This window comes from Callionymus lyra, chromosome 4 (assembly GCF_982586985.1).
Source record: "Callionymus lyra chromosome 4, fCalLyr1.hap1.1, whole genome shotgun sequence".
In the NCBI taxonomy this organism is placed as follows: Eukaryota; Metazoa; Chordata; class Actinopteri; order Syngnathiformes; family Callionymidae; genus Callionymus; species Callionymus lyra.
In genome coordinates this window covers 26,674,461-26,688,713 of record NC_141821.1, presented here as the reverse complement: position 1 = coordinate 26,688,713, position 14,253 = coordinate 26,674,461, and the positions used below count along the sequence as shown (strand labels likewise).

At 36.4% G+C, this 14,253-nt stretch overlaps 1 protein-coding gene across 1 annotated transcript in view; it reads right to left on the bottom strand.

Moving 5' to 3' along the window:
• LOC148082303 (adhesion G protein-coupled receptor L3) overlaps positions 1-7,606 on the bottom strand; it is a 222,398-nt gene extending 214,792 nt beyond the window's left edge. The window contains exon 1 of the mRNA XM_087789467.1: positions 7,230-7,606. The gene's annotated coding sequence lies outside the window, so the exon portion shown is untranslated. The remainder of the gene's footprint in view (positions 1-7,229) is intronic.
• Positions 7,607-14,253: the final 6,647 nt, after the last annotated feature.

The window sequence follows — 14,253 nt, the reverse complement described above, 5'->3', positions numbered from 1 at the left end:
TTACATTTTAAAAAGGCCACTAGATGGCACTCATAATATCGCTCTGATCTACAAATTCAATGAAACCTGGCATCATTTTAACTGAGGGTGCCATCTAGTGGTCTTTCAAACTGTATCATGATACATCATCAGCTGCTTCACGAGGCATCAGCGACGCATCACTAGCGTGTGCGCTTAAGCAATCAAAACAATACTCAACAAAACATATGCTAAAAGGTCAAGACGACACAGAGGTCTGGAAAAGCGCTCTACAAATATAAATGACTTACTTTCTTAATTACTATAATAAAATGCAACAATGAATTGTGATTTTTTTTTTTGCCCGACTAAAGTTATCCAAACAACTGTTTGTGACCTGTGACTGGAGCTAGAGCACATTTACTATGTCTTGCGAGAAACCTAATGTTCAGGTAGTGTAAGAAAATAGACCTGTACAAGAGGTGTAACTTGGGCACTGCATACACTCATATAGAACCAACAGAGCCTTATACACAAATGCCTTGCATTTGACTTCTTCTGTGATTGGTCATAAATCAAGTAGATTCCACGAACAGACCTTAGCGACACAATGGCTGATCCTATGAACTCTCTCTTTGATCCTACCTGATCAAAACGCTCTTACCATGAATAAAAGTGTCCCTTTGCTTTATTGTCTTACTGGCATAGGGCCGGTCCAATCGAAGCTCGACCTTCATACATAACATTTAAAATACACTTGTATCAAAGCACAATGGAGGCAAGTTATCATTGATGGCTGAAAAAATGCTATATTTCCCTGATAGAAGGTTAAAGAGAGAGTGGCAACTGTGCAGAAGGCAGTGATAGAGCAGTCACAATGTCATCGTACTTGTAATCTCTCATTCAAGAGACTGCATATCAGGGCTTCCATATAATGTGGAAATTATTATAGTATGTAAGAAAATGTTTTACTTTTTAAATATTTAAAGATTCAAAAATGTAGAAATGCAGGATTGGGACCCTTTAAGACGCTGAGGTTGTCATTGGGAGTGACTTGAAAGTGCAAGAGTAGAGATGTTGTTTTCCAAGGCACAGAAAAAGGTCAGTCTCTGATTGTCTGGAAAAGACAAGAGGGTAGACACTAAAAACGCTGGACAAAGAAAATGGGAGATGCGTTTGTGTAGAAAGAGGTTAAATCAAATGGTTTAAAGTAAATCACTGAGTGTCCATCATGTATGATTTATTCATATTTCAAACGTTTGACATAAGAAAAGGCTTTTAGAATTGAAGCTGAAAAATAAAACGTTTTTTTTTTTTTAACAAAAGCCCCCCAATCTCAGTATAAGACAATTTCCCTGCAATTTTGCGCCACAGGGTGTAATGGCTGGTGTCAGACACTTTGTGTCCAGACGGTTAAAGGACAGCTAAAGTGTTTTGTAGTGAGGCCCAATAGAACCTCAGCGAGGTTGGCTGCTTGAAAAGATAATGCCAAAAAGACCTAGAAAAAACCTATGCTAAGTTAAAACAAATGTTAAAGCCAACATTAGCAGCGTGCCAAGTCAAAAGGTCTAATGGGTTGCCCTGGTTTATCGTTTTATCCATCATTCAATTAATTTATCCTGCCATTTTTTTTTTCTTAAAAGTAGCACAAGAGGTTTCAGCATTCACAATTTAGCAGTAACACATGTTTAGTTAATGTGCAATCTTTATCTGCAATAATATGTGAATTTGTTAAAGCGTGCCAGCGTTCAGGTGATAGGTAAAACTAAATTTAGCTAGGTTGACAAGCATGATGATGTTTTTTCACATTCTTATCTTAAAAAAATGGAATCCCATGACTTAATAATGTAAGATAAAGTTAAGATAAAAGGAAGTATGTGGACTCGAAATTCTGGTGTTAGGAATTTACCAATTTTACCAATACACTGAAACAGATTCGAAAGAAGAATAACAACAATTTTGTCAGCACACTTAATGGTTTATTTTTCTGATCTGACTGGGCGCTGTATTTGATAATCATATTTTTCATTATTGGTAGGAGTTTAGAAGAACAAATCAATGACAAATCCTTCAAAAAACTCCTGGATCCAAATGAAAATGCAGAACGTGACCAAAATGTAACCATCTGTTCAGTACTACTTTAATATGATATCAACGAATTAGGAGTCATCTTGAGACAGTTGGATAAACACAGAGGTAAATCAGAACATAAGAACATCCACTGGGATAAAAATGCAAATACAAAACCAGCACTTTCCTGATCAATTAGTGGTGGTCAACACTTCTGTTTGACTCTGCCTTTTTTTTGTTTTCATACTTTGCTAATATTGTTTTTGTTCAATCAGTATAAAAGATTAAGGATGTTATTCTAGTTATGCTGGAAATCGTATAATGAAGATCATCGAAATTGTGTTCCACCCATAGTAATCACATCTAACAAGCTCCAATAAGCACCTGATTGCTAATTAAAACAACTATTGATTGCTTTGTTTTCATTACGGAAAAAGCTGTGGTAAGCATTCTACCTGTACCCTGCTCTGTAAGACCCTGAACAGAACCCCACATCATCCCCATGCTTTGCTGAACCACCTGTCTCTGTGTGCAGCAAAATAAATTAATCCTGACATCAGAAGCTGGGATGGCCTCATTTGAATCAAAGCCAGAGCTTTCTGCGTATGAATAAAAAAATAATAGAAAGAGATACAGTGTATCCTTTTTTGGTCCATTTCCGGACTTAATGTATTGCTTTTATTACAACGAATGTACCTGGGAACATGTAATAATGAGGCACATAAATACACACAATATCTGGGTAAAAACATCTCGTCCTATGATAGGTACAAGGAACCGGAACAGACAGGTACCGCAGCATGAAAATAATATCATGTCATGAAAAACCTTCACTGTTCTGCGGATGTATCTTTACTCTACATTCTTCATGACAATGGAAATAATTGCATGTGGTTAACATTATGTGATAAGTCAAGTGTACTTCATTCATCTTTGCTCTGAATGAACTATTTGTATATAAAACCAAAAGCAATAGTTTGGAACTATGACGAAGATAATAACATCTACAACAAAAGTGACGTCATATACAAGTCAATATTAACATCTACACTAACAATGATCATAACACCATAACACCAACTGAACAAAAGCACAGCCAAAAAACAATAATAACATCACTCACAAAATTGACACTAATAAAGACATCAATGATTAAATATGATTAAGAACTAATAAGTCAATATTATATCCAGTATATAAGCAGAAATATTCTCTTTGGTCTGGTTTACTCTCAACACAGTTGTTGTCTATATTACATTGATTTTACTGTCATTAAATCTATGTAAACTGTCATACAGATTCCATGCAGCTATTTCATTGTCAGTATAGACATAATGAGAAAGGATGTTTAGAAACACTGAGGGGACACTGAAACAGTATATAAATGGCATACTGTATAAGCAATCGAACATGATTCATTACCAAAGAAGCCAAAATAAGCTAAGCTCTATGTATCTCTATCTTAATTCTAACCACTGGGTTAGAGTGAACGAGCACCAGCTAGCAAGCTTATTTTGAACGCGTAGCTGTGAAAGCTCACCATTGTCGTGTTTGTTTGGTCTCAGAAACTGTCAAGACTGTCAGCACCAACGTCGGTCACACTGACCACAAAATACACTGAATAATTATGCTGTGCAAAAGATTTTTAATTTGATCACACTGTGCTGACGTCATAATGCAAATGAAGAATGAGGAATTCTATAAAAAATAAATTTACTTTTTTCTATTTAGGGTCGTAGAGGCACAAAAATATTTGTATTTCACATTTTAAGTAAATCAAATCAGAAATTCATTGAGCTTCAAACATGACCTCGATAGTTAATTGAAAGAAATCCATTTACCAGGAATAATTCACTTTCCACTTCAACATTTAAAGATAAAGGTTAAAAAATAAAACACTGATTGAAAATGACTTACATTTTACCTTGATTTAGATTCATACAACTGTCTATTTTTTTTTAATATAAAGAAAATCGAAGTAGCACATTGTGGTGGATGACAAAAATCAAATTCTATTCAATTGCAAACCATAAATTACATTTATTCTGGTGTGCATACAGATGGAACCAGAAAGAAGAAAGAAAGACTGAAGAGCTTCACTCCATCATTAGGGTGGGAAGGGAACATCCCAAAAAGTGGGATTACTTGAGGAACAATGCAAATTACTCACAGACAGAAAATTGTTTTCCCCAAAGAGGGCAACAAATTAACCCGTATTAGTGTAATACAAGGGCTGGAAAAATTATGTGGCAGAACAAAAGCCTCTTTCAGTCATTTTTTATTCAGAGTTTAGGTCTAACTACTTTATAAAACCTGTTATAGAGTTACTGTGCGTCTTATTAAGGGGCTTGAATGAAAATATATCATGTTGTGATCATGTTTGTATAGAGTTTTTATAACCATGTTATTAAATAGTGATTCACAATAAATAGACATCATAGTGATGTTATAAATGTAGTGTGTAAATGCTTTTATTCATGTAAAAATGGGACAAAATTAATAAATAAATATAGATATCTACAACAACATAACAAATGATTCCATTATTCTCTTTGAATTTGTTTTTGTTTATAAGGTAAATTCTTCAATTTATGTGTAATAATGAGTGTAATTTCTTTTCTTTTGGTCCTGATGAACAATAGTGCAATTTAAAACAGGCATCAACGATAATATATAAACAGTAGAAACCATTTTAATTCGAATATTACAGTTGTATACCTATAATAAACCAAATTACATTGGCATAACAATGTTAAACTTAAGATGGGAAATGTGATTTTTGACATAAGATGTTGTATTCATTCAGAGTAAAGTTGAATAAATATCGAATACAATACTTAATTATTAAGTAAACATCAGTTTTAGGAGAGGCATTTTTCGATCACAGGAACAAAGAGTTTTTTCCCAGATTGTCTTGATTAGCTTTTTAAGAGAGCTCCATATGTCCACTCAACACTCAAGACATGTGCTTCTGCTAAAGCTGTCAGAGTACAGATGAGGGGAAAAAGAGAAGCATAACATTAAAATACTTATTCCATGTAAAATGGTTATTTAAGTAAAAGCTGTTGATAGCTGTTAATTTTTTCATTTTATGTTTGTGGGGGTTAGCAAACGCATATTCTGAAAAAAAGAAAAACCTCTCTAAGTGTGGAGCAGAATTTGGAAAAATCCGTCCATCGGAGGTTTAAATTGACCATTCCAGGGTTGACTATAGGTATGTTGGTATCTTAGGTAATCTCAAGTGAGAGCTTAAGCATTTATTTGAAAAAAAAAAAGACTACTCAGAGATAGACTCAGAAGTAGTCGATTCCTATTTGAGGGAAAATGATTAAAATCCTTTCATTTCTACGATCCTGGCAGGTGTCACGTGGTTTCTCCCCAGCACTGAGGTTGCGTCCTCGAACCCCAAAACACAGAACCCGTTGAAGTACTCTACAAGTTGAGGATCCGTCTCTCCTCTGGTAAAGTGTGGGCTGCCGTGTGTGTTCGCTGCGCCCGAGGTCCGTCGCCCATGATTGGCGTAATCAATCCAGCCCTGGCCAGTCTAGTGCTGGTGTTGAGAGTCCGGCGCGCCGGTCTGCTGTGCAAATGTTGAGATTGGGCGTCGTGATCAGGCGACGTCGAGACCCCCTGCTGCTGGAGTGTTGGTTTGCTGCTCGCTCGCCTTTTCTTTTACGCCTTGATGACGTATTTTAACCTCCCAACATTGTTTTTCTTTTTTTGTAAGCCATTTGCACACATTAAATGTTAGTTTTAAATGTTATTTTATGGTGAATTGGCACTGCCTTCATCGAGTATTGGGTTTCTATATTTTCATTTTGTCAACATTTGTTTGTTACTCGATTTGTTCGGGTCAAGGAGTCTTTTTGAAGTTGTATTTTTTCATCACAGCAAAATAAGTATTAATTGCAATTTATGGACAGTCAATTCATTGTCTTAAAAAGATAATTAAATGAAATTGATGTATGATGACCGTTACACAAATCCAAAAAAAAGTGTATTTTCTTCAAGAAACACATTTGCAACGCCAATCATTTTAATCCATTCAATCCATTTAATGCTGTTTATTTCTGTGATGCAGGAATAAAGGTGCATTGACCTCATGGAACTATGAGCAGGATTATTGTTTCCGTCACAAGAATTGAGGTCAAAATGTTCACGAGTTAGATTTCATAAATTCAATGAATGCGCTGTCGGGATAGAACCCGGCAACTAAATTCATAAAATCTAAATTCATTTTTAAATAGATGCATTTTCAGTATCTCTTGTTTCTTTTCAGTGATAACCATCTTATAAATACTTGTGAATTCATATATGAACTAAAGCTGAAAGTACTAAAGACAGTTTCCTGATGTGAAGATTGAAAAAAGACTGTAATGGAAGGAGGCGACATGGCTTCTAAAAAGAGGAGACCTCACTCTCCACATGCATGCGATGACATCCAATTTATTGGATTTTCATATCCTACTACCCGTCAGGCCACATACAGACAGATGGGTTCAACTGCAGCACACTACACACACACACACACACACGCACACACACACACAATGGCCTCACATTTATTCCACCAGGAGCTGCGTTTATCTGAACCAAACTGCAAGAGACATGCTGAAGACGAAGTGCACTGTCATAACAGTTTGTTCAGGGAGCTTCAAAAAAAGTTTCCCAGTGGGAGGAAGAAAAGGAAAGTGAGAAGTGTGTGTGTGTGAGTGTGTGTGTGTGTGTGTGTAGTGTGCGTGTATGAAATGACTATGTCATTGATGAGCATGTGTTAAAGAAAACACTGGACTGCAGCACAAACAAGAGCTGCTTGTTGACTTCAGCATTTCTTTGATACATTTAAAACAGCTCATAGGTTGGATTTTTTTTTTTCTTCTCCTGGCAATATATTAATAATAAATAAATAATACTTAATTGAGACGCATCCATTAACATCTAATTCTTGAGTGTCACATACAAATCTACTATAGTAAAATAAATTGTTAATTTTAACTGCAGTTCTGTGGATTCGTGACGCAAAAATATGTGAAGTTTAAAAGAGTAAAAGATCATTTAAAATAGAGGTAAGTGAGCAATTCTACACACCTGGTCACAGCCATTCACACGTCTCCCCCATTCATTCATCCATTCATCTTTAAATACACGCACCACTGAAGAAGCAACGGAAGACGAGAGGAAAGAAGAAAAAAAAGACTTACCTTCCAGGCAGAAAGCACGGGTGGAAAAGCCAGTAAAGCTCCGTCTGTTTCACACAATAAAAAAAAACGACAAATGTGTCACAAGTGTCACAGTCAGACTCAACGAAACAACCAAAAAAAAAACGCGGTCAAGATCCCCAAACAGTGTCTTCTATGCGTCCTTTTTTTTTGTTTGGAAAAAAACAAAATTAAATAAAAAAAATCCAGAGACTTTGTATCAGGAGGTTGTGTTGTGAACCTGCTTCCTTTTCGCTTACATCCCTTGACGGCACCAAGCGTCCGTCATCCCCGCATCACGTCCCGGTCCACACTGACAGATGAAGATCTGAACATCCAGGTCCAGAAACAAAAAGACTCAGGTGGAGATGGATCTCCAGTCATACGAGAGGGCATCCGAGTCCAGAGACGTGTGCTCGACACACTGGCTTGCTTTGGAATAAAAAAAATCCTGCGTGGAGAGAGAGGGGGGGGGGGAAGAAAAAAAAAAGGTGAGAGCAGCCCTAGTGCCGCTCTCGACGTATACTCTCGCGACATCTAGCTGCGGCCGCGATATGACACTCTGGTCAGGAACACCCGTCAGGTTCGAGGAGCCGCGGGCGATGGAAAAAAAAAAAAGAAGACCTGCGATATGTTGCGTTCTGTTGGACGAGCTCCTGGCTGCAATATTTATGGGACTTCCTGCCGGAGAGTGTGGGATGAAACGCATCCTCTCTCTGCTCATGTCGACAATATATAGGATATATATATATATATGACCAACGGGCAACATTTTTTTCCTGTGTGTGTTTATTTTATCATTACATTGTCTTCCCTGAAAATATTTAAAAATACAAGTAAGTAGTGTTGCCCTCAAAATGTAGAACTGATCCTTCTAGAAAATGTTTCTGATCGCTATATAACAATTTATTTTAGTATTCATTATTTTAATAATTCTAAATATAACTCGATTAAAGGTCAACTTAAGTCGATCTTGGACCTCTAGTAGAATAACTCACATTTCCCCCATCCTTAAATCTCTTCACTGGCTGTATAAAGTTCTCCACAGTCTGAAATCTCAGCGAACGAGAGGTTACGAGAGCAAAGTCATTTATGATGCAATCATGGCTTCACTCCTCCAGTCAACCTGTAATCACAGACCGCATTGTTTATACAACGAGTCCCATGGTGGTGGAGACTTACTGGATTGATCTTTCAGGATCAATTTTAAAATTCTGGTTCTTACTTTCAGAGCTATTCATGGTCAGGCTCCTCCTTACATCACTGATCTGATCCAGCCTTACATCCCAGCTCGGGCTCTGAGGTCTGTGGATCAGAATCTACTGATGGTTCCACGCACACGGTTCAGGACCAGAGGAGAGAAATCCTTCCAGGCTGTTGCTCCTAAGCTTTGGAACGATCTTCCTCACCCTCCGTGTTTGATGATCTACTGACTCCTTCAAGAAACATCTTAAGACTTTCTTATTCAAGCAGGATTTCCCTGATTTGGTTTTTCTGGAGATTATATCTTGTTTACCATAACCTTGCTCACTCTGCTGTGATTGGGCAAACATTAGTGGCGGGACTTGTTGTATAAACAAAGCAGGGTGTGATTACAGCTGACTGGAGAAGGAGTGGAGCCATTAATGCATCATAAATGAATATAAGTAAGTAAGTAAATAAATTCATATAAATGAATATGCTGTCATAACCTCTCGTTCGCTGAGATTTCAGACTGGTGAGAACTTTATAAAGTGATAACATCAAAACATGGTCATGGCGAGGGACTTAAGGATCTTGGAGAGTGAGTGAGTGAGTGAGTGAGTGAGTGAGTGAGTGAGTGAGTGAGTGAGTGAGTGAGTGAGTGAGTGAGTGAGTGAGTGAGTGAGTGAGTGAGTGAGTGAGTGAGTGAGTGAGTGAGTGAGTCAGGGGAGTTAGGTTTTCCCATTAGTTTCCCTTTAAGTATGTTTGTTTAGGACTTATTTTTTTTGTACAAATGCACAAATAAAATTGGAATGATAAATTAAAACAACATGTTTTTATAATTAATATATAAAATATGAACAGTAAATATGTTACAATAAATTGAAGTGTGTTACATTTCTGTCAGTTCTGTTTGGTTAGTAATCTCATCATCTGTAATTAATTAATTCATATATTTTTAAGATCACCTAAAAATGAATGAATAGCTGGTGTTGTTTTTTATTTATTGTGGCTGAGAACGGAATTTGATCCCCCAGTAATCATTTCCAGGAGTGACTATTAAGGCATTATTTTGTCTCAATTACTAGAAAAGAAAACATCTGGTCCATATAAAGTGGAGTAAGTTAGCTCATAAAATGGTGTATTAGCCACGATAGTTGCTGGCGAACGGCCACTTTTTTCTGAGGTTGAAAAGTGAACATTTCTTAAACTTTCTGCTGCTTTAGTGATTGGCCAAGACCTAACACCAGAAAACACTGCATCAGTCTCCAGGCTTGGGCTCGTTCCAGAATTGGAATGACTTTTTGCCTTGTAAATTTAAAACAAAATAAACATTTTCTTTCTCAATTTCATGTTATATTTAGATAAAGTGCACTGTGTAGGCATCGGTTGCTTTTTTTTTAAAGGGAGAATATGTATTTGGATTTATATTTTACAGACAGAAACAAGGTTGTAAGCTTAAGTAAGCAGTTTTTGCAGGGATTGCAAAAGACATTTAGTTGCTATGAGTCAACAAACTTAACTAAGTTAGTGAAGGGAAGTCATGGTCTGGTAATGAATTTGTTTTATCCTGATTATGTGCACAACATGGTAACAGGAAGTTCAATCAAGGTGTTTGTAAAATCATAGAAATATGAAATAAAGAAGAAAGAAAATCAAGGGATAATGGAAATTTGTTTTTTAATGTGGCTATGTGTTTTATTCTTTAAAGAGGGTAAAAGTGTCAACAGGTCATATGTATTTTTATTCTGAAGGGAAGATGCATGGGAGGAGCACATTGGTTCTGGTCTATACGAGGTATGGTGGATTGGCAAAGGACCGTTCTTAAGTGAAAGGTTTCATTTGCACAAATGAGTCATGTTAGTAAAATGTTGCAGGAACAGGGTTTCTATTATTTCGTAGCTAGATTCCTATTGTTAAAGATAGAAGAAACTTTTCTACATAAAAAGTTAATATTAAGGTATTATATACCTGAGATATTGATGAGTGCAGGCTTAAGACAATACATTTAATTTGCATTTTAATTATTTTATCGGATTAGACAACATCTACAAAATAATGGCTGCTGTAAAAAAAAAAGCAATACGCAAGTAATTTTCTGTAAAGTGCCTTTCTAGACCAGGGTCACAAAGCACTTGAACAATCAAAAACAATACACAGTTAAAAAATATACTTTAAAATGTCAAGACAACATAAGACAGACGCAGGAGTCCCAGAAAATCAGGGAAAGCCTGCACAAATAAGAATGTCTTAAGATGTTTCTTGAAGGAGTCAGTAGATCCATCAAACACAGAGAGAGAGGAAGATCGTTTCAAAGCTTAGGAGCAACAGCCTGGAAGGATTTCTCTCCTCTGGTCCTGAAGCGTGTTCAGGAACCATCAGTAGATTCTGATCCACAGACCCAAGAGTCCGAGCTGGGGTGTAAGGCTGGATCAGATCAGTGATGCAAGGAGGAGCCTGACCATGAATAGTTCTGAAAGTAAGAACCAGAATTTCAAAATTGATCCTGAAAGAAACTGGCAGCTAGTGAAGAGTTTTAAGGAAATGTGAGTTCTTCTACTAGAGCTGGTCAGAATTCTTGCTGTAGAGTTCTGTATCAACTGCAGGCGAGACAGCTCCTTCTTGTTCAGACATGAAAACAAACTGTTACAATAGTCCAGGCAAGAAGACACAAACACATGGATTATAAGCTCCAGATCAGGTTGTGACATCATTTTCCTAAATTTAGAGATTTTTCTCAGTTGAAGGAAACAGTTTCTGGTCAGTTTTCTGCAGTGTTGAACTAGAGACACGTCTTTATCAAATTCAACACCCAGGTCTCTCAGACTCAGTTTGACAGACTGGCCTAAGTTACCCAAGTGCTGACTCAACCCTGGAATCTTATCATCAGGCGCAAAAAACAGAGTTTCAGTTTTGTTCACATTTAGCTGCAAAGTGTTTTCACTCAACCATTGTTTGATTTCGAGCAAACAATTGTGAAACCACTCTCTTAATTAGCAGCCGCTGATGTTACGATGCTTGATGGTTGAGTTGCAGGATTTATTCTTGAGGTTAAGAAGTGATAAGCAGTTGGTTGTTTACACATAATGCATCTTTGTGAGATTATAATGTATTCCACCAATGCTTTTTTTTTACGTGGCTGAAAATCAAAAGACAATGAAACATTCTTTTCTTTGACCTTCTTATTGTTATAAGTTTTTCAGTCAGGAGACAAAGAGCCACATGTGAAAAACTACATCTGACACAAAACCCAGCAGATTCTAATGTCTTGTTGTGTAAATTAAGAAAAATAATAATGTTACATCTATTATTACTGCTTTAAAATATGTTTAATTTAAAGAAAACAATACAGATTTTCTCTGACATAACATTATCATGTGTGAAAATGAGTATAACATCAACTCTGCAAACAAAACTTCTGTTTCAGAATCCTCATCCCCCATAAATATTGGCACACAGTTTCAATAACTAGGAGACACACACATACAAAACACCGTTGTCTGCATACAATCAAATATACTTTGATGCAAATACTCAAACATCTTGTTATAACTAGTCCAGAGCTGATTTAGTGTTATGGTGACGTGTTTTTCATGCACTTAATTGTTTTTTTTTTACAGGTAATGCTATTGTACTCAAACTTATTTTTACCTAAACGTCGGTCTGTGAATATAATCGTGACATTTAACCGGTACGCGGTAAAAAAAGGATTGGGGACCCCTGGTGTTAATGACCCCAATTTGATCTTAAACGTAGGAACAACTGAATAATGTAAATTTCAGGAGGTACAATTTGTTTTAGCAGTAGAAGTGTAAGCGCCTTAAATTCCCTTTTAGTCCATCTTTCAGAAAACGAGATTATCTATAAAGAATATACCTATATAACTGTCCCAAATCCCACGTACCATTTGTTCTTTAGTCATACATTTTACATTGACTAATCAGGACAGGAATTGATCAAACAGGACAACCGTAAGTATTACAACAATATCAAGGGTGACTTGGGCTTGTCGGAGACTGGCTCTAATGGAAACTTCTATACATACGCAATCTAGCATGAAAGTATAACAATAAAGTCTTCCTTCCCATTATGTTATTACTGACAAAGCTTCAAAGAACAGTGTTGTTTTTTTTTAGTCCCCCTTTGTTTTTGTTTTTATTTCCTTTCTTTCTTAAATTTTACCTAAAACGAAATAATAATAATAATAATAATAATCTCTATTTATATAGCGCCTTTCTAGACCAGGGTCACAAAGCGCAATGATAGATAGATGGATGGATGGATGGATGCCAACTCATCCAGACCACTCGTCTGAATATCAGTAAAAGCTGCTTCTTAACTCCAACAGCAGTCGTTCTTTAGAAGAGATGGATTTTCATGCTGTTTTTGACACACAAACAATCACTGCACAAATTGAAAATGTTTTTGAATCATACACACAGTATTTTGAGGTTTTATTTCTCCAACCTAATTTTCCAGTTAAAAAAAAACAAAAACACATCCTTGAACTACTTCAAAGGCAAATCTTGGAACAAATTAGTGAAATGAAAAATAATTTTGATTTTTAATGAAAATGTCTACTTCTGTGTGTTTATTTGGGGCATTTGGTTCATCTGAATGCTAGGTTTGGATTTCTAAAGTCTTCTTAGGAGTACCTCAGTTTTCAGAAATGCCAGAACATATTCATTGCAACTGCCACCAATCCAATTTCCTTTAAAATCATTGCATTAAAAATGTGTTTGTTCCAATATGATCAACATCCTGAATGTAGACAAAAAGTGCAAAAACAGAAACACATTCACCAAAATAAAACACTCAGAAACTACATTTTGACACTTTGACACTATTGTTCTATCTTAACGGATTGCAGATTCAAAATTAATGACAGTAGAGATTAAGGGATGTGTAGCTTCGTAATTTTACCCACTTTTCTTCGCACTAAACACAGCGGTGCGAAGATAAGGTTATTGGAACAGATTAATTTGAACAAACCGTATCAAAGGAATTGATCAGTGTTCAAATGAGATTTACTGTGATTAGATTTATTTTATAAAGGTTTGCGGCTCGATTACTTTTGTGGTCATTAATACAACACACTGCTGAGTCTTTTACAAATGTTACCAGATGAAAGCTCAAGTTATTAATGAAGCAGTCATATGTTAACAGGGCGAACCAGAGGGGTCTTGTCACAGAACCCTGGGGAGTACAATGCTGATAGTGGATTTCAGATGAATGACCAAATCAAAGACCCTATAATGTGTTGAAACTGGTTTACATTTAAATCCCAGTCTCATTACAGACCACGTCATTCACGTTGTGCAGGTCTTTTTTTATGAAAATGGTGCTGCTGAGTCACTCGAACAACCAGCGGATCATCCAGTACATTGAGTTCTAGTGGTTCTAGGAGAAATGTAGTTTCAGTATTGAGCTGAATCAATTCAAAGTTGGATGGGAGGTGGACTGACCTTTCCAAATGAGGGCAGCGTGTAATCGTGAACATGTGACTAATGCATAAGGTGGCCTTTGTTGGCCTGGTGGTGAGTGCAAAAAGAGAGAACATCTTCTGGTTGGCTACCATATAAGCAACCATGAGATTCTAGGCGACAGTAAGTAACAACATAAATAATAAAATTCTAACTTAATTAAAGACTTTTAAATGTGAGGTTTTAAAGAAGGCTCTCTCAATTATAATTGCTGAATTGATGTAAAGGTGGACATGATCCTGACTGGATTGAATTATGTTACATGCAGAATACGTCAAGTCTATGGTGTTTATTTTATTTGGTGGTGAAAATACAAAAATACCCGTTTATTAAAAAGGTTAAACAATTATTCAAACTTTTTT